Raw genomic sequence first — 24,305 nt, 5'->3', positions numbered from 1 at the left:
GTAAAGAAATGAGAGCCTAGATAAACTGACTTTCACACGGTCGCACTGACATCCAATGGCAGAGATGGAACAAGAACTCAAGAATTCTCACTCTTAATCTAATATGATTTTCATTACACTGAATTTCCTCTGCTATGACTAATTTAAAGAAATTCATCACAATTTATATTTTCCAATCTATGTTACCTTCAAATGGTCATTTTGCAATGCTGTATGCTTACCCTGGTGATGCTATGTTTTGAGAAATATTCTCATAACGTATTCTTTGTATTTATCTTTGAGACTATTTTGAACTAGTCAAGAAAAAGAGAGAGAGAGAGGCAAACCATAAAGTGGACTTTCAACTATGAGAACAAACTGAGTGTTCCTGGAGAGGAGGTGGGCCAGGGGGATGGGATGCTTGAAATATGTGATGCGTATTAAGGAGGGCACTTATTGTGATGAGCACTGGGTGTTTTATGTAAGTGAGAATCACTGAATTCACTAATCACTGCCACTAATATTACATTGTATGTTAACATTGTATGTTAACTCACCAGAATTAAATAAAATAAAATAAATAAAATAAAATAAAATAAAACAAAACTTTGGAAAGGTAACAAAATGCTGATTCAAAAAGATATATGTATCCCTATGTTCATTGCAGCATTAGGTACACTGGCCTATAATTGAAACAACATAAATGTTGATTGATGAACAGATAGAGAATATGTGTATGTATACACACACACACTGGATTACTACTCAGCCATAAAAAAGCATGAAATCTTGCTATTTGCAACAACATAAAATCAAATAAAGAATCTTTATCAGCAAATGCAAACCTTTGTAACTTTCCATAATAAAACCATTAATATTTAGCAATATTTCAAAAGGTGGAACATATATTTATATTTTATATCTGTCTATAACGTTTTGACATAATAGCTTTGTTTTCTCTTTATTATGTTAAATAGCATAACTTTCTCAGTTTAGATTGATATAAAACTGCAGGTGTCTTTATCAGTTATAGGTTGAAGCATATGTACAAAATCTTTTAAGTATCCACACTGTGATGACCTAAAACTCTGACATTCAAAACAACTTTATTTTTCTGGCCTTATCACTTATACTCTTCTAAATGCTCTAGGCTTCCATTATGTCAGGGTATCCTTGAATACATCATGTACTTTGCTCTGACATCTCTGACTTTTAATTTAACCTACACTTCTTTATTTTCCAAGTTTTTGAATAATCCAGTTTCACATAATTTTTGCACAAGTGTTATATTCAAATATATTTGAATTTGAATATAGCACAAGTGTTATAGTATGTGTTTTAAAGTCTTTTCAAGTTATAAAATTCAAAAACATTTAATAATTTCTACCTAATGTTTTAATCATTGATATGAGCTACATCAAAGCATTTGGGGATTACAAAAGACACTTTTTAAAAGAACATTTCCTTTTATTAGAATTACATCTGATTTTTTTTATAGAATTGTCTCTCTTCCCTCAACAGTAAAATTTGTTCTTACGTATTATCATTTGCTAATGGATAAAGCAAGTGCTCTGAATGGCATCCCAGTGAACTGATTAGGATTTCCTTCATGGTTTCTCCTGAAATATTTACAATGTATTCATTTAAGTATTTGGGAATCAAATTGAAGAAACTTTCAGGAACAATCAAAAAGAAAATACATCTTCAGAGAAACAGGGGTCTCACAAGCTCATTGTCCATTTAGCATTTTTTTAAAAAGTCCAATTGTAAATTTATGATTTTCATTTGCAGCTGTGAACTAAGGCAGAATACACAACTCAAAATAGTCACTGCTTTTTAAAAAATAACTCTCCAAAATATATATTTAAGCAGCCACATTGTATTACCATCAAAGGAAGTATTAAAGTCAGATTAAAAAAATATCCCCTTCCATTCAAATACACAACAAGATGGAGTAGAGCACACTTTGTGGCAATGTGGTACTATTTTTACTTTCTCTACCACAGCCTGCGGTCTTCCTATAGGAGGAAATGACGAGTCCCTCCCCAACCATAGCAAGGGGAATCACCAAGTACCTTAATGTGTGTTGAATGGTCCCTGGTCTTTAAAACCTGAAGTTGAAAAAAAGATCATATTTTTTCTAATTAAATTTACCTGTTGGTTTTATCACTTTTATTTCTGACAGCCAATTGCTTACCTCTCTATCTTATGAACTACTCAAAAAGATGGACTTCTGGATACCTGTAAGCCTAGGAAATAAGTTTAGCCTATGGGAGGTTTAGGAGTAATTTAGTCACGAGCTTGGTATTTTCTTATTTTTAATTCCTTCCCCTTAAGTGAATCTTGCAAAAGGTTAAAAGAGAAGCCATTTATTTTTTATTTAGTTATTCATGAGAGACAGAGAAGAGAGAGAGAGAGAGAGGCAGAGACACAGGCAGAGGAAGAAGCAGGCTACATGCAGGGAGCCTGATGAGGGATTCGACCCCGGGACTCCAGGATCAGGCCCTGGGCCAAAGGCAGGCGTTAAACTGATGAGCCACCCAGGGATCCCCAAGAGAGGCCATTTCTAAACAAAAAAAAAAATTTGTGTGTGTGTGTGTTTCGTGGTATCATTTTTTTAAATAATAAATTTATTTTTTATTGGTGCTCAATTTGCCAACATGCAGAATAACACCCAGTGCTCATCCCGACAAGTGCCCCCCTCAGTGCCCATCACCCATACACCCCCACCCCCCGCCCTCCTCCCGTTCCACCACCCCTAGTTCGTTTCCCAGTTAGGAGTCTTCATGTTCTGTCTCCCTTTCTGATATTTCCTACCCATTTTTTCTCCCTTCCCTTCTATTCCTTTTCACTATTATTTATATTCCCCAAATGAATGAGAACATATAATGTCTGTCCTTTGAGGAGGAGAGGCAAGATGGCGGAAGAGTAGGGTCCCCAAATCACCTGTCTCCACCAAATTACCTAGATAACCTTCAAATCATCCTGAAAATCTACAAAATCGGCCTGAGATTTAAAGAGAGACCACCTGGAACGCTACACTGAGAAGAGTTCGCGCTTCTATCAAGGTAGGAAGACGGGGAAAAAGAAATAAAGAAACAAAAGGCCTCCAAGGGGGAGGGGCCCCGCGAGGAACCGGGCTGAGGCCAGGGCGAGTGTCCCCAGGACAGGAGAGCCCCGTCCCTGAGAAGCAGGAGCTGCACCAACCTTCCCGGGCGGAAAGGGGCTCACAGGGAGTTAGAGCAGGACCCAGGAGGGCAGGGATGCCCTCCGGCTCCCTGGGACACTAACAACACCTGCGGCGCACCCAGGAGAGTGCGCCGAGCTCCCTAAGGGCTGCAGCGCGCACGGCGGGACCCGGAGCAGCTCAGAGGGGCTCAGGCGGCAGCTCCGTAGAAGGCGGCTGCGCGACCAGGAGCGCGAATCCAAAAGCGCAGGCCCCGGAGCACAGGGCGCCGGGACACAGCCCAAATTCCGGCCTCCCCCCCGGGACAGGCAGAGGCCAGGAGGGCCCAGGACATTAAGGACGCTCCTGCCCGGACCTGAGCAGATCAGCGGCCCCGACCCGGAGCCTCCAGGCCCTGCGGACAGAGAACCCGTAGTTACTGTGGGAGCTGAATCCAGGTTTCCAGAGCTGCCATAGCCACTGTGGCTATTCCTTCTGGGGACTCACGGGGTAAACAACCCCCACTGAGCCCTGGAGCAGGCAGGGGGCAGAGCAGCTCCCCCAAGTCCTAACACCTGAAAATCAGCACAACAGGCCTCTCCCCCAGAAGACCACCTAGACAGACCAGTTCCAGGGGAAGTCAAGGGACTTAAAGTATACAGAATCAGAAGAAACTCCCCCGTGTTTTTTGTTTTTTTTTTTCTTCTTTTTCTTTTTGATTTCTGATTGCTTCCCACACCACCCCTTTTTTTCTCACCTTTCTTTCTTTTTCTTTCTCTTTTTTCCTTGCTTTCTTCTTTTTCTTTTTTCCTTTTCTCTTTTCTTTCCTTCCCTCTCTTTTCCTCCTTTTCCCAGTACAACTTGTTTTTGGCCACTCTTCACTGAGCAAAATGACTAGAAGGAAAACCTCACCTCAAAAGAAAGAATCAGAAACAGCCCTCTCTCCCACAGAGTTACAAAATCTGGATTACAATTCAATGTCAGAAAGCCAATTCAGAAGCACTATTATACAGCTACTGGTGGCTCTAGAAAAAAGCATTAAGGACTCACGAGACTTCATGACTGCAGAATTTAGATCCAATCAGGCAGAAATTAAAAATCAATTGAATGAGATGCAATCCAAACAAGAAGTCCTAACGACAAGGGTTAACGAGGTGGAAGAACGAGTGAGTGACAAAGAAGACAAGTTAATGGCAAAGAGGGAAACTGAGGAAAAAAGAGACAGACAATTAAAAGACCATGAGGTTAGATTAAGGGAAATAAATGACAGCCTGAGGAAGAAAAACCTACGTTTAATTGGGGGTCCCGAGGGCTCCGAAAGGGACAGAGGGCCAGAATATGTATTTGAACAAATCGTAGCTGAAAACTTTCCCAAACTGGGAAGGGAAACAGGCATTCAGATCCAGGAAATAGAGAGATCCCCCCCTAAAATCAATAAAAACCGTTCAACACCTCGACATTCGACAAGAGTGAAGCTTGCAAATTCCAAAGATAAAGAGAAGATCCTTAAAGCAGCAAGAGACAAGAAGTCCCTGAATTTCATGGGGAGGAGTATTAGGGTAACAGCAGACCTCTCCACAGAGACCTGGCAGGCCAGAAAGGGCTGGCAGGATATATTCAGGGTCCTAAATGAGAAGAACATGCAACCAAGAATACTTTATCCAGCAAGGCTCTCATTCAAAATGGAAGGAGAGATAAAGAGCTTCCAAGACAGGCAGGAACTGAAAGAATATGTGACCTCCAAACCAGCTCTGCAAGAAATTTTAAGGGGGACTCTTAAAATTCCCCTTTAAGAAGAAGTTCAGTGGAACAATCCACAAAAACAAGGACTGAATAGATATCATGATGACACTAAACTCATATCTGTCAATAGTAACTCTGAACGTGAACGGGCTTAATGACCCCATCAAAAGGCACAGGGATTCAGACTGGATAAAAAAGCAGGACCCATCTATTTGCTGTCTACAAGAGACTCATTTTAGACAGAAGGACACCTGCAACCTGAAAATAAAAGGTTGGAGAACCATTTACCATTCAAATGGTCCTCAAAAGAAAGCAGGGGTAGCCATCCTTATCTCAGATAAACTAAAATTTACCCCAAAGACTGTTCAAGAGAAGAAGAGGGACACTATATCATACTTAAAGGATCTATCCAACAAGAGGACTTAACAATCCTCAATATATATGCCCCGCATGTGGGAGCTACCAAATACTTAAACGAATTATTAACCAAAGTGAAGAAATACTTAGATAATAATACACTTATACTTGGTGACTTCAATCTAGCTCTTTCTACCCTCGACAGGTCTTCTAAGCACAATATCTACAAAGAAATGAGAGCTTTAAATGATACACTGGACCAGGTGGATTTCACAGATATCTACAGAACTTTACATCCAAACTCAACTGAATACACATTCTCCTCAAGGGCACATGGAACTTTCTCCAGAATAGACCACATACTGGGTCACAAATCAGGTCTGAACCAATACCAAAAGATTGGGATCGTCCCCTGCATATTCTCAGACCATAATGCCTTGAAATTAGAACTAAATCACAACAAAAAGTTTGGAAGGACAATAAACACGTGGAGGTTAAGGACCATCATGCTAAAAGATGAAAGGGTCAACCAGGAAATTAAGGAAGAATTAAAAAGATTCATGGGAACTAATGAGAATGAAGATACAACCGATCAAAATCTTTGGGATGCAGCAAAAGCAGTCCTCAGGGGGAAATACATCGCAATACAAGCATCCATTCAAAAACTGGAAAGAACTCAAATACAAAAGCTAACCTTACACATAAAGGAGCTAGAGAAAAAACAGCAAATGGACCCGACACCCCGCAGAAGAAGAGAGTTAATTAAAATTCGAGCAGAACTCAACGAAATTGAGACCAGAAGAACTGTGGAACAGATCAATAGAACCAGGAGTTGGTTCTTTGAAAGAATTAATAAGATAGATAAACCATTAGCCAACCATATTAAAAAGAAGAGAGAGAAGACTCAAATTAATAAAGTCATGAATGAGAAAGGAGAGATCACTACCAACACCAAGGAAATACAAACGATTTTAAAAACATATTATGAACAGCTTTACGCCAGTAAATTAGGCAATCTAGAAGAAATGGACGCATTACTGAAAAGCCAAAAACTACCAAAACTGGAACAGGAAGAAATAGAAAACCTGAACAGGCCAATAACCATGGAGGAAATTGAAGAAGTCATCAAAAACCTCCCAAGACACAAGGGCCAGATGGCTTCCCAGGGGAATACTATCAAATGTTTAAAGAAGAAATCATACCTATTCTACTAAAGCTGTTTGAAAAGATAGAAAGAGATGGAGTACTTCCAAATTCATTCTATGAGGCCAGAATCACCTTAATTCCAAAACCAGACAAAGATCACACCAAAAAGGAGAATTACAGACCAATATCCCTGATGAACATGGATGCAAAAATTCTCAACAAGATACTAGCCAATAGGATCCAACAACACATTAAGAAAATTATTCACCATGACCAAGTAGGATTTATCCCCGGGACACAAGGCTGGTTCAACACTCGTAAAACAATCAATGTGATTCATCATATCAGCAAGAGAAAAACCAAGAACCTTATGATCCTCTCATAAGATGCAGAGAAAGCATTTGACAAAATACAGCATCCATTCCTGATCAAAACTCTTCAGAGTGTAGGGATAGTGGGACCTTTCCTCGACATGTTGAAAGCCATCTACGAAAAGCCCACAGCAAATATCATTCTCAATGGGGAAGCACTGGGAGCCTTTCCCCTAAGATCAGGAACCAGACAGGGATGTCCACTCTCACCACTGCTATTCAACATAGAATTGGAAGTCCTAGTCTCAGCAATCAGACTACAAAAGGACATTAAAGGCATTCAAATTGACAAAGAAGAAGTCAAACTCTCCCTCTTCGCCAATGACATGATACTCTACATAGAAAACCCAAAGGCTCCACCCCAAGATTGCTAGAACTCATACAGCAATTTGGTAGCATGGCAGGATACAAAATCAATGCCCAGAAATAAATGGCATTTCTATCCACTAACAATGAGACTGAAGAAAGATAAATTAAGGAGTCAATCCCATTTACAATTGCACCCAAAAGCATGAGATACCTAGGAATAAACCTAACCAAAGAGGTAAAGGATCTATACCCTAAAAACTATAGAACACTTCTGAAAGAAATTGAGGAAGACACAAAGAGATGGAAAAATATTCCATGCTCATGGATTGGCAGAATTAATATTGTGAAACTGTCAATGTTACCCAGGGCAATTGACACGTTTAATACTATCCCTATCAAAATACCATGGACTTTCTTCAGAGAGTTAGAACAAATTATTTTAAGATTTGTGTGGAATCAGAAAAGACCCCGAATAGCCAGGGGAATTTAAAAAAAAAAAAACCATATCTGGGGGCATCACAATGCCAGATTTCAGGTTGTACTACAAAGCTGTGGTCATCACGACAGTGTGGTACTGGCACAAAAACAGACACATAGATCAATGGAACAGAATAGAGAACCCAGAAGTGGACCCTGAACTTTATGGTCAACTAATATTCGATAAAGGAGGAAAGACTATCCACTGGAAGAAAGACAGTCTCTTCAATAAATGGTGCTTGGAAAATTGGACATCCACATGCAGACGAATGAAACTAGACCACTCTCTTGCACCATACACAAAGATAAACTCAAAATGGATGAAAGATCTAAATGTGAGACAAGATTCCATCAAAATCCTAGAGGAGAACACAGGCAACACCCTTTTTTAACTCAGCCAGAGTAACTTCTTGCAAGATACATCCACGAAAGCAAAAGTAACAAAAGCAAAAATGAACTGTTGGGACTTCATCAAGATACAGTCCACAAAACTAAAAGACAACCTACAGAATGGGAGAAGATATTTGCAAATGACATATCAGATAAAGCGTTAGTTTCCAAAATCTATAAAGAACTTATTCAACTCAACACCAAAGAAACAAACCATGAAATGGGCAAAAGACATGAAGAGAAATCTCACAGAGGAAGACATAGACATGGCCAACATGCATATGATAAAATGCTCTGCATCACTTGCCATCAGGGAAATACAAGTCAAAACCACAATGAGATACCACCTCACACCAGTGAGAATGGGGAAAATTAATAAGGCAGGAAACAACAAATGTTGGAGAGGATGCGGAGAAAAGGGAACCCTCTTACACTGTTGGTGGGAATGTGAACTGGTGCAGCCACTCTGGAAAACTGTGTGGAGGTTCCTCAAAGAATTAAAAATAGACCTGCCCTACGACCCAGCAATTGCACTGTTAGGGATTTACCCCGAAGATTCAGATGCAATGAAACGCCGGGGCACCTGCACCCCGATGTTTCTAGCAGCCATGTCCACAATAGCCAAACTGTGGAAGGAGCCTCGGTGCCCATCGAAAGATGAATGGATAAGGGAATATAAGGGATAAGCATTGTATTTTTTAAGATTTTAATTTATTTATTTGAGAGAGAGAGAGAGAGAATGAATGGTGGGGAGGGGAAGAGGGAATGAGACTAGCAGACTCCCCACTGAGCAAGGAGCCCATTGTGGAGCTGAATCCCAGGACTTTGATATCATGACCTGAGCTGAAGGCAGACACTATCGACTGAGCCACCCAGATGTCCGACAGGAATTGCTTTAAATGTGTAGATTTCTTTGGGTCCTATATACATTTTAACATTTGCTTTCCAATTCATAAACATGGAATATCTATCTATTTCTTTGTGTCATCTTCATTTTCTTTCGTTAGTATTTTATAGTTTTCAGTGTACAGGTCTTTCATCTCTTTCCTTAGGTTTATTCCCAGGTGTCTTATTAATTTTGTTGCACTTATAAATGAGATTGATTCTGGAATTTCTCTTTCTGCTGTCTTATTATTGGTGTATAGAAATGCAAGGGTTCTGTATATTGATTTTATATCCTGTGATTTTACTGAATTTGTTTATCATATCTAGTAGTTTTTAGTGGAGACTTTCAGGTTTTCTTTTTTTTCTTTTTTTTAAATTAATTTTTATTGGTGTTCAATTTACCAACATACAGAATAACACCCAGTGCTCATCCCGTCAAGTGTCCCCCTCAGTGCCCGTCACCCATTCACCCCCACCTCCAGCCCTCCTCCCCTTCCACCACCCCTAGTTCGTTTCCCAGAGTTAGGAGTCTTTATGTTCTGTGTCCCTTTCTGATATTTCCCACACATTTCTTCTCCCTTCCCTTATATTCCCTTTCACTATTATTCATATTCCCCAAATGAATGAGAACATACACTGTTTGTCCTTCTCCAATTGACTTACTTCACTCAGCATAATACCCTCCAGTTCCATCCATTTTGCAGCAAATGGTGGGTATTTGTCGTTTCTAATGGCTGAGGAATATTCCATTGTATACATAAACCACAATTTCTTTATCCATTCATCTTTCGATGGACACCGAGGCTCCTTCCACAGTTTGGCTATTGTGGAAATGGATGCTAGAAACATCGGGGTGCAGGTGTCCCGGCATTTCATTGCAATCTGAAACTTTGGGGTAAATCCCTAAGAGTGCAATTGCTGGGTCGTAGGGCAGGTCTATTTTTAACTCTTTGAGGAACCTCCACACAGTTTTCCACAGTGGCTGCACCAGTTCACATTCCCACCAACAGTGTAAGAGGGTTCCCTTTTCTCCGCATCCTCTCCAACATTTGTTGTTTCCTGCCTTGTTAAATTTCCCCATTCTCACTGGTGTGAGGTGGTATCTCATTGTGCTTTTGATTTGTATTTCCCTGATGGCAAGTGATGCAGAGCATTTTCTCCTGTGCATGTTGGCCATGTCTATGTCTTCCTCTGTGAGATTTCTGTTCATGTCCTTTGCCCATTTCATGATTGGATTGTTTGTTTCTTTGCTGTTAAGTTTAATAAGTTCTTTATAGATTTTGGAAACTAGCCCTTTATCTGATATGTTATTTGCAAATATCTTCTCCCATTCTGTAGGTTGTCTTTGAGTTTTGTTGACTGTATCCTTTGCTGTGCAAAAGCTTCTTATCTTGATGAAGTCCCAATAGTTCATTTTTGCTTTTGTTTCTTTTGCTTTTGTGGATGTATCTTGCAAGAAGTTACTGTGGCCAAGTACAAAAAAGGGTGTTCCCTGTGTTCTCCTCTAGGATTTTGATGGAATCTTGTCTCACATTTAGATCTTTCATCCATTTTGAGTTTATCTTTGTGTATGGTGCAAGAGAGTGGTCTAGTTTCATTCTTCTGCATGTGGCTGTCCAATTTTCCCAGCACCATTTATTGAAGAGACTGTCTGTCTTCCATTGGATAGTCTTTCCTCCTTTGTCGAATATTAGTTGACCATAAAGTTCAGGGTCCACTTCTGGGTTCTCTATTCTGTTCCATTGATCTATGTGTCTGTTTTTGTGCCAGTACCACACTGTCGTGATGACCACAGCTTTGTAGTACAACCTGAAATCTGGCATTGTGATGCCCCCGAAATGATTTTCTTTTTTAAAATTCCCCTGGCTATTCGGGGTCTTTTCTGATTCCACACAAATCTTAAAATAATTTGTTCTAACTCTCTGAAGAAAGTCCATGGTATTTTGATAGGGATTGCATTAAACGTGAAAATTGCCCTGGGTAACATTGATATTTTCACAATATTAATTCTGCCAATCCATGAGCATGGAATATTTTTCCATCTCTTTGTGTCTTCCTCAATTTCTTTCAGAAGTGTTCTATAGTTTTTAGGGTATAGATCCTTTACCTCTTTGGTTAGGTTTATTCCTAGGTATCTCATGCTTTTGGGTGCAATTGTAAATGGGATTGACTCCTTAATTTATCTTTCTTCAGTCTCATTGTTAGTGGATAGAAATGTCATTGATTTCTGGGCATTGATTTTGTATCCTGCCACGCTACCAAATTGCTGTATGAGTTCTAGCAATCTTGGGGTGGAGGCTTTTGGGTTTTCTATGTAGAGTATCATGTCATCGGCGAAGAGGGAGAGTTTGACTTCTTCTTTGCCAATTTGAATGCCTTTAATGTCTTTTTGTTGTCTGATTGCTGAGGCTAGGACATCCAATACTATGTTGAATAGAAGTGGTGAGAGTGGACATCCCTGTCTGGTTCCTGATCTTAGGGGAAAGCCTCCCAGTGCTTCCCCATTGAGAATGATATGTGCTGTGGGCTTTTCGTAGATGGCTTTTAAGATATCAAGGAAAGTTCCCTCTATCCCTACACTCTGAAGAGTTTTGATCAGGAATGGATGCTGTATTTTGTCAAATGCTTTCGCTGCATCTAATGAGAGGATCACATGGTTCTTGGTTTTTCTCTTGCTGATATGATGAATCACATTGATTGTTTTACGAGTGTTGAACCAGCCTTGTGTCCCGGGGATAAATCCTACTTGGTCATGGTGAATAATTTTCTTAATGTGTTGTTGGATCCTATTGGCTAGTATCTTGTTGAGAATTTTTGCATCCATGTTCATCAGGGATATTGGTCTGTAATTCTCCTTTTTGGTGGGGTCTTTGTCTGGTTTTGGAATTAAGGTGATGCTGGCCACATAGAATGAATTTGGAAGTACTCCACCTCTTTCTATCTTTGCAAACAGCTTTAGTAGAATAGGCATGATTTCTTCTTTAAATATTTGATAGAATTCCCCTGGGAAGCCATCTGGCCCTGGACTCTTGTGTCTTGGGAGGTTTTTGATGACTTCTTCAATTTCCTCCCTGGTTATTGGCCTGTTTAGGTTTTCTATTTCTTCCTGTTCCAGTTTTGGTAGTTTGTGGCTTTCCAGGAATGCGTCCATTTCTTCTAGATTACCTGATTTATTGGCATATAGGTGTTCATAATATGTTTTTAAAATCGTTTGTATTTCCTTGGTGTTGGTAGTGATCTCTCCTTTCTCATTCATGATCTTGTTAATTTGAGTCTTCTCTCTCTTCTTTTTAATATGGTTGGCTAATGGTTTATCTCTCTTATTAATTCTTTCAAAGAACCAACTCGTTGTTCTGTTGATCTGTTCCACAGTTCTTCTGGTCTCAATTTCGTTGAGTTCTGCTTGAATTTTAATTAACTCTCTTCTTCTGCTGGGTGTCGGGTCCATTTGTTGTTTTTTCTCTAGCTCCTTTATGTGTAAGGTTAGTTTTTGTATTTGAGTTCTTTCCAGTTTTTGAATGGATGCTTGTATTGCGAAGTATTTCCCCCTCAGGACTGCTTTTGCTGCATCCCAAAGATTTTGAACGGTTGTATCTTCATTCTCATTAGTTTCCATGAATCTTTTTAATTCTTCCTTAATTTCCTGGTTGACCCTTTCATCTTTTAGCATGATGGTCCTTAACCTCCACGTGTTTATTGTCCTTCCAAACTTTTTGTTGTGATTTAGTTCTAATTTCAAGGCATTATGGTTTGAGAATATGCAGGGGACGATCCCAATCTTTTGGTATCCGTTCAGACCCGATTTGTGACCCAGTATGTGGTCTATTTTGGAGAAAGTTCCATGTGCACTTGAGAAGAATGTGTATTCAGTTGAGTTTGTATGTAAAGTTCTGTAGATAACAGTGAAATCTATCTGGTGCAGTGTATCATTTAAAGCTCTCGTTTCTTTGGAGATGTTGTGCTTAGAAGACCTTTCGAGGGTAGAAAGAGCTAGATTGAAGTCACCAAGTATAAGTGTATTATTATCTAAGTATTTCCTCACTTTGGTTAATAATTCGTTTAAGTATTTGGCAGTTCCCACATTCGGGGCATATATATTGAGGATTGTTAAGTCCTCTTGCTGGATAGATCCTTTAAGTATGATATAGTGTCCCTCTTCGTCTCTCACTAGAGTCTTCGGGGTAAATTTTAGTTTATCTGAGATAAGGATGGCTACCCCTGCTTTCTTTTGAGGACCATTTGAATGGTAAATGGTTCTCCAACCTTTTATTTTCAGGTTGTAGGTGTCCTTCTGTCTAAAATGAGTCTCTTGGGGGGAGGGGCAAGATGGCGGAAGAGCAGGGTCCCCAAATCGCCTGTCCCCACCAAATTACCTAGATAACCTTCAAACCATCCTGAAAATTTACGAATTCGGCCTGAGATGTAAAGAGAGACCAGCTGGAACGCTACAGTGAGAAGAGTCCGCGCTTCTATCAAGGTAGGAAGACGGGGGAAAAAGAAATAAAGGAACAAAAGGCCTCCGAGGGGGAGGGGCCCCGCGAGGAGCCGGGCTGAGGCCCCGGCGAGTGTCCCCAGGACAGGAGAGCCCCGTCCCGGAGGAGCAGGAGCTGCACCAACCTTCCCGGGCGGGCGGAAAGGGGCTCGCAGGGAGTTGGAGCAGGACCCAGGAGAGCGGGGATGCCCTCGGGCTCCCGGGGACACTAACAGACACCTGCGAGCGCAGGAGAGTGCTCCGAGCTCCCTAAGGGCTGCAGCACGCACCGGAGCAGTTCGGAGGGGCTCGGGAGCGGCTCCAGGGAGGGAGCTGCGGGGCGGGAGCGCAAATTCAACAACACAGGCCCGGGAGCACAGGGCGCCGGGACACAGCCCAGGATCCGGCCTCCCCCGGGACAGGCAGAGGCCGGGAGGGCCTGAGACAGCGAAGACGCTCCTGCCCCGAGCTGAGCAGATCAGCGGCCCCGCCCCGGAGCCTCCAGGCCCTGCGGACGGAGAGCCGAGAGCCCCGAGCCCCATAGTTCCTGCGGAGGCTGAATCCAGGCTTCCAGAGCTGCCATAGCCACTGGGGCTGTTCCTCCTGGGGCCCGACGGGGTAAACAACCCCCGCTGAGCCCTGCAGCAGGCAGGGGCAGAGCAGCTCCCCCAAGTGCTAACACCTGAAAATCAGCGCAGCAGGCCCCTCCCCCAGAAGACCAGCTAGAGGGACCAGTGATACTCCCCCGTGTTCCAATACAGCTTGTTTTTGGCCACTCTGCACTGAGCAAAATGACTAGAAGGAAAACCTCACTTCAAAAGAAAAAATCAGAAACAGCCCTCTTTCCCACAGAGTTACAAAATCTGGATTACACTTCAATGTCAGAAAGCCAATTCAGAAGCACTATTCTACAGCTACTGGTGGCTCTAGAAAAAAGCATTAAGGCCTCACGAGACTTCATGACTGCAGAATTTAGATCCAATCAGGCAGAAATTAAAAATCAATTGAATGAGATGCAATCCAAACTAGAAGTCCTAACGACGAGGGTTAACGAGGTGGAAGAACGAGTGAGTGACATAGAAGACAAGTTAATGGCAAAGAGGGAAACTGAGGAAAAAAGAGACAATCAATTAAGGGACCATGAAGACAGATTAAGGCAAATAAATGACACTCTAAGGAAGAAAAACCTACGTTTAATTGGGGTTCCCGAGGGCGCCGAAAGGGACAGAGGGCCAGAATATGTATTTGAACAAATCCTAGCTGAAAACTTTCCCAATCTGGGAAGGGAAACAGGCATTCAGATCCAGGAAATAGAGAGATCCCCCCCTAAAATCAATAAAAACCGTTCAACACCTCGACATCTAATAGTGAAGCTTGCAAATTCCAAAGATAAAGAGAAGATCCTTAAAGCAGCAAGAGACAAGAAGTCCCTGACTTTCATGGGGAGGAATATTAGGGTAACAGCAGACCTCTCCACAGAGACGTGGCAGGCCAGAAAGGGCTGGCAGGATATATTCAGGGTCCTAAATGAGAAGAACATGCAACCAAGAATACTTTATCCAGCAAGGCTCTCATTCAAAATAGAAGGAGAGATAAAGAGCTTCCAAGACAGGCAGGAACTGAAAGAATATGTGACCTCCAAACCAGCTCTGCAAGAAATTTTAAGGGGGACTCTTAAAACTCCCCTTTAAGAAGAAGTTCAAGTAACTCTGAACGTGAATGGGCTTAATGACCCCATCAAAAGGTGCAGAGTTTCAGACTGGATAAAAAAACAGGACCCATCTATTTGCTGTCTACAAGAGACTCATTTTAGACAGAAGGACACCTACAACCTGAAAATAAAAGGTTGGAGAACCATTTACCATTCAAATGGGTCTCAAAATATACCCTAAAAACTACAGAACACTTCTGAAAGAAATTGAGGAAGACACAAAGAGATGGAAAAATATTCCATGCTCATGGATTGACAGAATTAATATTGTGAAAATGTCAATGTTACCCAGGGCAATTTACACGTATAATGCAATCCCTATCAAAATACCATGGACTTTCTTCAGAGACTTAGAACAAATTATTTTAAGATTTGTGTGGAATCAGAAAAGACCCCAAACAGCCAGGGGAATTTTAAAAAAAGAAAACCATATCTGGGGGCATCACAATGCCAGATTTCAGGTTGTACTACAAAGCTGTGTTCATCAAGACAGTGTGGTACTGGCACAAAAACAAACATATAGATCAATGGAACAGAACAGAGAACCCAGAAGTGGACCCTGAACTTTATGCTCAACTAATATACGATAAAGGAGGAAAGACGATCCACTAGAAGAAAGACAGTCTCTTCAATAAATGGTGCTGGGAAAATTGGACATCCACATGCAGAAGAATGAAACTGGACCACTCTCTCACCATACACAAAGATAAACTCAAAATGGATGAAAGATCTAAATGTGAGACAAGATTCCATCAAAATCCCAGAGAAGAACTCAGGCAACACCCTTTTTGAACTTGGCCACAGTAACCGGAGAAGGACAAACAGTGTATGTTCTCATTCATTTGGGGAATATGAATAATAGCGAAAGGGAATATATGGGAAGGGAGAAGAAATGTGTGAGAAATATCAGAAAGGGAGACAGAACATAAAGACTTCTAACTCTGGGAAATGAACTAGGGGTGGTGGAGGGGGAGGAGGGTGGGGGGTGGGGGTGAATGGGTGACGGGCACTGAGGGGTACACTTGACGGGATGAGCACTGGGGGTTATTCTGTATGTTGGTAAATTGAACACCAATAAAAATTAATTTATAATAAAAAAAAATAAAATGAGTCTCTTGTAGACAGCAAATAGATGGGTCCTGCTTTTTTATCCCGTCTAACACCCTGCACCTTTTGAAGGGCTCATTAAGCCCGTTCATGTTCAGAGTGACTATTGACAGATATGAGTTTAGTGTCATCATGATATCTATTCAGTCCTTGTTTTTGTGGATTGTTCCACTGAACTTCTTCTTAAAGGGGAATTTTAAGAGTCCCCCTTAAAATTTCTTGCAGAGCTGGTTTGGAGGTCACATATTCTTTCAGTTCCTGCCTGTCTTGGAAGCTCTTTATCTCTCCTTCCATTTTGAATGAGAGCCTTGCTGGATAAAGTATTCTTGGTTGCATGTTCTTCTCATTTAGGACCCTGAATATATCCTGCCAGCCCTTTCCGCCTGCCAGGTCTCTGTGGAGAGGTCTGCTGTTACCCTGATATTCCTCCCCATGAAAGTCAGGGACTTCTTGTCTCTTGCTGCTTTAAGGATCTTCTCTTTATCTTTGGAATTTGCAAGCTTCACTATTAAATGTCGAGGTGTTGAACGGTTTTTATTGATTTTAGGGGGGGATCTCTCTATTTCCTGGATCTGAATGCCTGTTTCCCTTCCCAGATTGGGAAAGTTTTCAGCTAGGATTTGTTCAAATACATATTCTGGCCCTCTGGCCCTTTCAGCGCCCTCGGGAACCCCAATTAAACGTAGGTTTTTCTTCCTTAGACTGTCATTTATTTGCCTTAATCTGTCTTCATGGTCCCTTAATTGATTGTCTCTTTTTTCCTCAGTTTCCCTCTTTGGCATTAACTTGTCTTCTATGTCACTCACTCGTTCTTCCACCTCGTTAACCCTTGTCGTTAGGACTTCTAGTTTGGATTGCATCTCATTCAAGTGATTTTTAATTTCTGCCTGATTGGATCTAAATTCTGCAGTCATGAAGTCTCGTGAGTCCTTAATGCTTTTTTCTAGAGCCACCAGTAGCTGTATAATAGTGCTTCTGAATTGGCTTTCTGACATTGAATTGTAATCCAGATTTTGTAGCTTTGTGGGAGAGAGGGCTGTTTCTGATTCTTTCTTTTGAGGTGAGGTTTTCCTTCTAGTCATTTTGCTCAGTGAAGAGTGGCCAAAAACAAGTTGTACTGGGAAAAGGAGAGAAAGAGAAGGAAAGAAAAGAGAAAAAGAAAAAGAAGAACAAAAAGGAAAAAAAGAGAAGAAAAATAGATAGAAAAAGAAAGGTGAAAAAAATGGGGGTGGGGGAAGCAATCAGAAATCAAAAAGAAAAGAAAAAAGAAAAAACATGGGGGAGTATCTTCTGATTCTGTAGACTTTAAGTCCCTTGACTTCTCCTGGAACTGGTCCGTCTAGCTGGTCTTCTGGGGGAGGGGCCTGCTGTGCTGATTTTCAGGTGTTAGCATTTGGGGGAGCTGCCCTGCCCCTGCCTGCTGCAGGCTCAGCGGGGGTTGTTTACCCCGTGAGGCCCCAGAAGAAACAGCCACAGTGGCTATGGCAGCTCTGGAAGCCTGGAGTCAGCCCCCGCAGGAACTACGGGGCTCTCTGTCCGCAGGGCCTGGAGGCTCCGGGGCGGGGCCGCTGATCTGCTCAGTCCCGGGCAGGAGCGTCCTTGCTGTCCTGGGCCCTCCCGGCCTCCGCCTGTCCCGGGGGAGGCCGGATCCTGGGCTGTGTCCCGGCGCCCTGTGCTCCCGGCCTGCGCTGTTGGATTCGCGCTCCCGCCCCGCAGCCCCCTCCGCGGCGCCGCCGCCCGAGCCCCTCCGTGTCCCGCCGTGCGCGCTGCAGCCCTTAGGGAGCTTGGCGCAGTCTCCCGGGGCGCAGGTGTCTGTTAGTGTCCCAGGGAGCCTGAGGGCATCCCCGCCCTCCTGGGTCCTGCTCCAACTCCCTGCGAGCCCCTTTCCGCCCGCGAAGGTTGGTGCAGCTCCTGCTTCTCCGGGACGGGGCTCTCCTGTCCTGGGGACACTCGCCCCGGCCTCAGCCCGGCTCCTCGCGGGGCTCCTCCCCCTTGGAGGCCTTTTGTTTCTTTATTTCTTTTTCCCCGTCTTCCTACCTTGATAGCAGCACGAACTCTTCTCACTGTAGCATTCCAGCTGTTCTCTCTTTAAATCTCAGGCTGAATTCGTAGATTTTCAGGATGATTTGAAGGTTATCTAGGTAATTTCGTGGGGACAGGTGACTTGGGGACCCTGCTCTTCCGCCATCTTGCCCCTCCTCCTCAGGTTTTCTATTTACAGTATCATGGCACCTGCAAAAAGTTAAAGTTTTACTTCTTCCTTTCTGATTTGGATGCCTTTTCTTTCTTTTTGTTGTCTGACTCCTGTGCCTAGAACTTCCAGTCTATGTTGAATAAAATCATGTGAGTGTCCATTTTTGCCATGTTCCTGACCTTAGAGGAAAAGCTCTCCATTCTTTCTCATTTTGCTTGACATTAGTTGTAGGTTTTTCATATAAGGCCTTTATTATTTTGAGGTATTTTCCATCTACATCTACTTTGTTGAGGGTTTTTATCATGAATACATGTTATAGTTTGTCAGATGCTTTTTCTGCATCTATTGAAATGATTGTATGGTTGTTATATTTCTTTAATTAATGTGATGCATCATGTTATTTTATTTGTGAATATTGAACAATCTTTGCATACCAGAAATAAGTCCCACTTGATCATGATGAAGGGTCTCTTTAATGTATTGCTAGATTTGGATTGCTCTTATTTTATTGAGGACTTTTGTGTTTTTATTCATCAGAGATATTGGACCTTTTTTTAGTGGAGTCTTTATCTAGTTTTGGTATCAGGGTAATGCTGGAGACCTAGAATGAATTTGAAAGTGTCTCTTCCATTTCTGTTTCTTTGGAATATTTTGAGGAGAAAAGTATTAACTCTTCTCTAAATGTTTGGTAGAATTCACCTGTGAACCTATATGGTCATGGACTTTTGTTTTTTGGGAGATTTTTTTATTAATGATTCAATTTCTTTGGTGGTTATTGGTCTGTACAAGTTTTCTCTTTCTTCCTCTTCCATTTTTGGTAGTTTATATCTTTTTAGGAATTGTTATTTCTTCCAGGTTGTCTAATTGTTGGTATATAGTTTTTCATTATATTCTCCTTTAAGTATGTTTCTCTGGGATTGGTGTAATTTCTCACTTGTAATTATTGTTATTTGGGTCCTTTCTCTTATTTGATAAACCTGGCTAGAGTTCATCAATTTTATTTTTTTTAAAGAAATAGCTCCTGTTTTCATTGATCTGTTCTATTGGTCTTTTTTTTAGCTTCTCTATCATTTCTTTCTGCCCTAATCTTTATTATTTCCCTCCTTCTGCTATCTGTAGGCTTCATTGTTGTTCTTTTTCTAGCTCCTTAAGGTGAAGGTTAGGTTTTTTAATTGAGATTTTTATTGCTTCTTGAGATAGACCTGTATTTTTATATACTTCCCTTTTAGGATCACTTCTGTTTGGATCTAGATGGTTTTGGATTCCAATGGTTTTGGGCATTCTGTTTTCATTTTCACTTATTTCTGTGTATTTTTTACTTCTTCTTTCATCTCCTGGCTGTCCCATTCATTGTTTAGTGGCATGTTATTTAAGCTCCATGCATTTGTGGTCTTTACAGATTTTTCTTGTGGTTAAGTTCTAGTTTCATAGCATTGTGTTCTGAAAAGGTGTATGGTATTATTTCAATCTTCTTGTATTTGTCAAGGCCTGTTTTGTGGCCTAATGTGTGATTTATTCTGGAGAATGTTCCATGTGGACTTACAAAGAATGTGTATTCTGCTGTTTCAGGATGAAATGCTCTGAATATATTTGTTAAGTCCATCTGTTCCAGTTTGTCATCCAAAGTTATTTTTTCTAGTTGATTTTCTGTTTAGAATATTTGTCCATTGATGTAAGTGAGGTTTTAAAATCCTCTGCTGTCATTATATTATTACCAATTAGTTCTTATATGTTTGTTATTGTTATTTTAAAATTTTATTTATTTATTCATGAGAGACACACACACAGAGAGAGGAAGAGACACAGGCAGAGGGAGAAGCAGGCTCCATGCAGGGAGCCTGTCGTGGGACTAGATCCCAGGACTCCAGGATCACGCCCTGGGCCAAAGGTGGCACTAAACCACTGAGCCACCTGGACTGCCCTTAACTGGTATTTTTTGAAGAGAGAGTGAACATGAGTATGGGGGGAGGGAAGAGGGAGACAGATAGTCCTAAACAGGCTTAACACTCAGTATGGAGCCCAATGTGGACTTCATCTCACAACCCTGAGATCATGACCTGAACTGAGCATCAAGTATCAGATGCTTAACCAACTGAGACACCCAGGCACCTGTTTGTTATTAATTGTTTTTTATATGTGAGTGCTCTCATGTTAATGTATAAATATTTACAATTGTTAGATTCTCTATTTGGATTTTGCCCTTTGTTATTATATAGTGCCTTTCTTTGTCTCATGTAACACTCCTTGTTTTAAAGTTTAGTTTGTTTACAATAAGTATTACTGCTCAGGCTTTCTTTTGACATCCATGTGCATGATAAATGTAGGTGTTTTTAGGTCTAAAAATAGTCTCTTTTAAGCAACATATAGATTGTTGTTTCTTTTTTTTAAATTTTTGTTTATTTATGATAGTCACACACACACACACACACACAGAGAGAGAGAGAGAGAGAGAGAGAGAGAGAGAGAGAGAGGCAGAGACATAGGCAGAGGGAGAAGCAGGCTCCATGCACCGGGAGCCCGACGTGGGATTCGATCCCGGATCTCCAGGATTGCGCCCTGGGCCAAAGGCAGGCGCTAAACTGCTGTGCCACCCAGGGATCCCTGTTGTTTCTTTTTAATACATAATAACATCCCATGCCTTTTGATTGGAGAATTTAGTCCATTTATATTTAAAATAATTATTGATAGATATGTATTTATTGCAACTTTCTTACTTGCTTGTCATTGTTTCTGGAGATTTTCTCTGATCTTTTCTTGTCTTTGTCCCTTTTAGTCTCTTCTTGGCACTAAAAAAATCTCTGTTAATTTTTCTCACAGGGCTTGTCCAATGGTCATGAATTGCTTTAGTTTTTGTTTTTCTGGGAAACTCTTCAGTCTATTTCTATTCTGAATGATAGCCTTGCTGGATAGAATATTTTTGCTTCAGAGGTATCCCATTCAGCAATTTGTCATATAATGCCACTCCTTTCTGGCTTGCCACGTTTGTGTTGAGAAACCTTCAGCTAGACTTAATGGTTTTTCTCTGTACATTAGGGACTTCTTTTGTTTTGCTACTTTTAAGATTTTTTTCTTTATCATTATATTTTGGAAATTAAATCCACTATACCTTGGTGTTGACCTGCTTTTGTTAATTTTGATAGGAGTTCTCTGTGCCTTCTTGATCTCAATGTATGTTTCCTTTTGCAGATTAAGGAACTTCTCAACTATTATTTCTTGAAATACATGTTCTGATGCTTTTTCCCACTCTTCTTTTAGCACTTCTATAAAATGAAATTTTGATGTACTATGTTTGATGGACTCATTGAGTCCCCTAAATCTACTTTTGTGTTGCATTATTCTTGTTTCTCTCTTTGTTCAAATTGATTACTTTCCATTACTTTGTCTTCCAGGTTATTAATCCATTCCTCTCTTTGCTATTCATTGCATCAAGCCTGTTTCTAATCTTGTTTATCACACTCTTCATCTCTTAAACCTTTTCAATTCCTTTATCCCTGTGGTAAGGGCCTCACTGATGTCTTCTATTCTATCCTCAAGCCCACTGAGTATCCCCATTATTGTTGCTTTAAATTCTCCATCAGGGATCTTACATATATCTCTTTTGCTTATATCTCTGGCAATGGTTTTATTTTGTTCTTTCATTTGGGATAAATTCTTCCATCTTTACATTTTGTCTAAGTCTCTGCCTTCTTCTCTGTGTTAGAAAGGCCAATTATGTTTTCTATTCCTGAAAGTAATGGCCTTATGAACCCAAGGTCATGTAGTGCCCATATCCTGGTGCTTCAGAGTGTGTCACTAGTGTGTGCTGCATGGACTCTATTTTTTTTTTTGTCTGCTCGATCTTTCAGGCCAGTCATCTGCAGAAGCTCTCCTTTCCTCCTGTGGGCAGTGTTTCATACTTGGCCTGAATGTAGTGTGTTTAAACTAGGTGAGCTCTGGTTTGCTTGTGAAATGAGACCTGTCACTTTCTCCTCCAGAACTGAGTCCCTGTAGAACTCTCTGGTTGGAAGACATGGTGTGTGCAGGGGGTTGTGATGGTCTTCTGGGTGAGGGGCCTGCTATGGTGGGAATGTCAAGAGTTATTGAGAAGAGCACTCTTGCCAGATCATAGGGTTTGGGGTTTATTGGATTTAAGTTAGGCAGACAGCAAGCATGGGTGCTATGGTGCTTCCTGAAGGTGGCTCTGTGTTTATGCTGAGTGCTGGGTGAGGGAAATGTTGCAGCCCAGCTCCTTTGTTCCCAGTGAAGTGTGTCTATGAATGAAGCCTCTCAGGGACATACTCTGGGAAGAGTGAATCATCTTCCCATTTTGTGCCCTAGGCAGTCTTCAGATTGCTGCTTCCACACTGTCTGCCTCTGCATTGTTTCCCTGTCTTCTCTCCAGGGTCTGATCTGACTAGCATCAGCCAAGCCTACTGACCATTACTCCAGTCTATAAGCTGGGTTGGTTACAAGAATTCATGGAAGTCAGCCTCTCATTTTACAAGCCAATGCCTTTTGGCAGAAGTTTATCTGCATTCTCCTGTATGCTCCTCTCTCTCATCCTCTGTGCCTGTGGTTCCCTTTTCTGTAGCACTTGCAATCCATTTCTCCTCTAAATCATGTCCACATGCTTCCTAACTTCTTCAGTGTGGTCTCCTCTCCCTTTAGTTGTGGAGTTTGTTCTGTCAGTCTTCAGATGTATTTCTGAGGTATTAAAATGATTTGATAGGTATATAATTGGGTTCATAGAATGAGGCAAGAAGAGGGTCCTCCTACTCTGCTGGCATCTTCTTCTCTACCTCCTCATTATTCTTTGAAATGGGTAGATTAAACTAACTTTTATGGGCAATTTTAGCTCTAATACTGCATCATTTTACTTCTGGGTTTTAAATAGCCCTGGTATTTAATGACATATTTCATGTGGATGCATATATAATTATTGCATAATATACAAATATTTTATAAATAATGAGGCATCATTTATGGTTGATAAGAGCATGGGACTCTGGAACCTGTCTGCCAAAAGGGAGGTGTCTAGGAAAATGGTTAAAATAGATAAAGACAATTAAGAGGTAGAAAATTCCAGTTATAAAAACGTACACCATAAGTAATATAGTCCATAACATTATATTGGGACAGATGGTGACTACAATTATCATGGTGAGCATTGGGTAATATATAGAATTACTGAATCAGTATGTTATACATCTGAAACTAACATAGCATTGTATGTTCATTACACATCAATAAAAAAATCAGAATCTGCCTCTAACTAGCTGTGTGATTTGGGGCAAGTTACCTGAGCATTTCTCTGTCTCAATTGCCTCATCTGTAAAAAGTGATAATAGTGCCTACCTCTATGAGTATTGAATGAGTTAATATTTCTGTAAGTGATATATAAATATGTTCTTAAAAATGAACAAATTCTGGGGTGCTCTAATGAATGCAAACTAATGTCTTTTAATCATTAAAAGGAATTACATTTTTTCATGCATATATTTTTATTACTAAAAACTTCTATTGTTGTTTTTTTGCTTTTTGTTTTTGTTTTTGGCTAATAGTAATAGTTATGTATTTCCTTTTCTCTCTCAAGCCTGAGGTTGTATTATGATTAGGGACTTCTGTGGCTATTAATAAATAAAAATGCACTTGAATTTCCCCAGTTAACTTGACTTTTATATCATAACAGGAACTCAGGATCAACCAGCACTTTCATTTCTTAATACCTCCAATGGAGGTATAGTTCTTTACTTGAGGGAAAAGATAATTATTTTTTGACAAAGGAAGTATGCTATTTAGGCTACCCCACTTATTAATTACTAATTTATGAGTGTTGCAAATATAATGTGCTTCAACAGGCACCTAATTATTTTTATTCTTGTTTCACTGAGCTCTCTATCTATACTCATCCTGATTATGTCAGGGAAAAAGTTTCAAGTAGTCTTGTACAGAGGTTCTTTCCACTTTTACAAGAAAGTGCAACTAGAAAGAAAAGATAGAATGATTTCAATTTTGCTTCC

General features: G+C 40.8%; 1 pseudogene; it reads left to right on the top strand.

The window, feature by feature from the left end:
- The first annotated feature begins 2,896 nt into the window (after positions 1 to 2,896).
- Positions 2,897 to 24,305, top strand: part of LOC129517964 (U6 snRNA-associated Sm-like protein LSm8) — an 81,219-nt pseudogene continuing 59,810 nt past the window's right edge.

This window comes from Nyctereutes procyonoides, unplaced genomic scaffold, assembly GCF_905146905.1.
Source record: "Nyctereutes procyonoides isolate TBG_1078 unplaced genomic scaffold, NYPRO_anot_genome, whole genome shotgun sequence".
Lineage (NCBI taxonomy): Eukaryota > Metazoa > Chordata > Mammalia > Carnivora > Canidae > Nyctereutes > Nyctereutes procyonoides.
This window is presented reverse-complemented; position numbering and strand designations above follow the sequence as displayed.